The following is a 3,358-nucleotide window of genomic DNA, read 5'->3' as shown; positions in this document are numbered from 1 at the left end:
TTCTGCATATGTCTTTTTCATATTTTTTTCAGTGTGTCTTTTGGATAGATTCATGGAAGTGGTCTTACTGGTCAGAGAACAAATGCATATGTCCTTTGGCTACCTATTGCTAAATTGAACTGTTCAGAGGGGTTGTACCCTTTTGCATTTCATAGGAGGGGCTTCTTAAATGGTAGGCTCTGCCTCAGGGAGGCCAGGAGATGCTGGCCATTATCCTGGACCCCTAAAATGCCAGGACACAGGATTCTTTTCCTTGAAACCTTTACTCTCTCTAAGGAGAAGTTATCTGATTCTTTGTCTGGGGGAATATGTGTCTGTGCTTCCACGTGTGCCCGTGAGGTGGGGTTCCAGGAGAAGAGTGGCAATGCGTGTACCTGTTCCATATGGACTTCTATTAATCCCCCGAGTCCAGCCCCTCATTTGACTTCCACAGGCATTTCTGAATCCCGAGCCTCTCCACGTTTCTGCAAGACAGGCTGATATCCAGAAATGCAATATTCTGGGCTGGGACTTTTTCTGTCCCACCCAGTAGTTACCCTTCTTCTCTCCATGGGCTCTCCATCTTGTAGAATTGTGTTGAAATCTCTTCTCTGTTTGTGTTTCATCTCTTACTTTCTTTATTATTGAGGGACCACGCCTTCTTAAGAGTACCTGGGTGGTACAAACTGTTAATGTCTTTGGCTGCTAACTGAAAGGTTGGAAGTTTGAGTTCACGCAGAGGCTTCTTGGAAGAAATGCCTGGTAAGCTACTTCTGAAAAATCAGCCATTGAAAACCTTGTGGAGCACAGTTCTACCCTCACACACGTGGGGTCACCATGAGTCAGAATTGATTCTACAGTAAGTGGTATGCTAAATTAATATTTTATGGGTTTTGGGTTGGCAAGGAGATGAATTTGTTGTGTTACTCCACCATTTTGATCCAGATGTGTCCCAACAGTGTGTAGAAGGAGGTGGGGAAGTGACTGCAGAGTATGAGGGAAGTGGCTAGGAGAGGAAAGGGGATTCTAACAAGGGTGGTTCTGGATCACGTGTTTAGCTCCACTTCATGGTTTTCGAGAAACACTGGTGAAGGATTTGAGTTATTATGAAATTGTTCTTGGTTACCAGATGGGTGTTTCTTTGACTGGAACACACAGGTTCTAAATACATAGAAGATTTTTTTTTTTTTTATTACAGTAAATACATATGTGAAAAAGTATTAGACATTTCAACAATCTTCACATGTACAGGTGAGTGACCTAAGTTATAGATACATAGAGGACTAATGAACAACTGAGTTAATTCTGAAAGTAGACCTGATCTTATGCTTAAAATTTGGAACATGTTAAAGTATTTGATTTCAGACACCCTGCTTTCTGGGTGTACATATAATGAGGCTTTAATTTTATTAGAAAGCAAACAAAACAGTGTACCCACAGAATTGTGATGCTTCTGATGATTTATGGGAACTCTCGCATATGCCATAAAATTTCTCAGAATCTTGCTTCTTCCAAGACTAAGACATGACATGGATATTTGTCATTATAGATGGTATGAAGGAACCCTGGTGACACGATGGTTAAGAGCTTGGCTGCTAACTGGAAAGTTGGTGATTTGAATCTACCAGCTACTCGACAGAAGAAAGATGTGGTAGTCTGCTGCTGTGGGCAGTTCTACTTTGTCCTATAGGGTTGCTATGAGTTGGAATCAACTTGACAGCAGTGGATTTGGAATAGATGGTACAAGACTCATTTGTACAGTCAGTGATCTAACTGCCATTTATCCAGGGTCACACTTATATCAGGTGCTATGCTAGATATTTAGAGAAAAAAACCCATTGCCATTGAGTCGATTCAACTCATAGTGACCCTACAGGGTAGAGTAAAACTGCCCCACAGAGTTTCCAAGGAGCACCTGGTGGATTCGAGCTGCCAACCTTTTGGTTAGCAGCTGTAGCTCTTAACTGCTATGCCACCAGGGTTTCCAGATATTTAGAAAGCAGATGCAAACAAAATAATCCCTGTTATCCGGGAATTTACAATCTCGTACAGGTGTTGAAGGATATGGACCAATAAAGAGATAGTTACCCAAGGAAGTGATACATGCTGTCTTAGTTATCCAACACTGCCCTAACAGAAATACCACAAGTGGGTGGCTTTAACAAACAGAAATTTATTTTCTCACAGTGTAGGAGGCTAGAAGTCTGAATTCAGCATGCCGGCGCTAGGAGAAGCTTTCTCTTTCTGTTGGCTATGGAAAGTTACTTGTTCCTTGGTTTCTTGGTGTGGCGTGGTATCTCTCTTCCCCCTCCATCCCTATTTAGTTAATCTACTCCTTTTATATCTCAAAAAAGATTGACTCAAGGCATACCCTACACTAATACTGCCTCATTAACATAACAAAGAAAACCTGTTCCCCAAAATGGGCTTATAACGATAGGTATAGGGATTAAGATTTACAACATGTATTTTGAGGGACAAAATTCAATCCATAACATATGTTATTATAGTGGAATGTACATATAGATGAGCCAAGGATTTAATTATCATGGCTAACAATGCACATTTTTATACACGCTCACTTTCACAATGCATATATTAAAACTGAAAGAATACGGAGAAAATTGATGTGGTCCCTGAGCAAAGATGACTTAGAGACTCCTGAGGCGCTTATATTTTTGTGAGACCATCTGTTGATTTGGAAATACGTCCGGATTTGGACCCCAAAGGCCTGAGTTTGAGTCACATTTCTACCTTTTATTTTGAATAAGTAAGCCCTTTACTCCTCCTTGAGCCTTAGTTTCCTCATTTTTAAAAGCAAAGGGAAAAATTAAATGATTGCTGAGGCTGTTCTACGTCAAGCATCCCATAGCGGCGAATTTCAACCTTTCTCTGGCATGAAACGTAAAGCTGGTAAGGATGTCACAGACAGTATTGCAGAGTTGGGCTGGAGGTATCAACACAACCAGCTGGAGTCTTTAGATGTCAGTGTTAGATCGAAGAAGTGACTTTTTTGGGGAACAAACTTGACTGGTTGAATGGCAGTGGGGCTACATTGCTGTATATTTCAGAAATCAGAGAAGCGGCCCCCATGTGAACTGGTTCTGGAACATTCAGTGCAGAGTGTTCTTGTCAATGGGTGAACAGAGCAGAGAAAGTGCACACTCTCAGATATTCACAGGCCAGTTCAGGTTACCAACTCCTGCTTAGGTTATGGAAGGCTCTATCCATTCAGCGACCTTTACAATACCCCAAACAAACAAACAAAAAACCCACTTCCCTCGAGTCAATTCCGACTCATAGTGACCCTATAGGACAGAGTGGAACTGCCCCATAGGGTTTCCAAGGCTGTAAATTTTTATGGAAGCAGACTGCCACA

The 3,358-nt window shown here is 41.5% G+C and overlaps 1 non-coding gene across 1 annotated transcript; it reads left to right on the top strand.

The window, feature by feature from the left end:
- Positions 1 to 2,557: 2,557 nt before the first annotated feature.
- On the top strand, positions 2,558 to 2,660 carry LOC126057617 (U6 spliceosomal RNA). The gene has a single exon (XR_007512692.1). It is a non-coding gene; the product is annotated as a U6 spliceosomal RNA (small nuclear RNA).
- Positions 2,661 to 3,358: the final 698 nt, after the last annotated feature.

Source organism: Elephas maximus, chromosome 13 (genome assembly GCF_024166365.1).
Source record: "Elephas maximus indicus isolate mEleMax1 chromosome 13, mEleMax1 primary haplotype, whole genome shotgun sequence".
Lineage (NCBI taxonomy): Eukaryota > Metazoa > Chordata > Mammalia > Proboscidea > Elephantidae > Elephas > Elephas maximus.
This window is presented reverse-complemented; position numbering and strand designations above follow the sequence as displayed.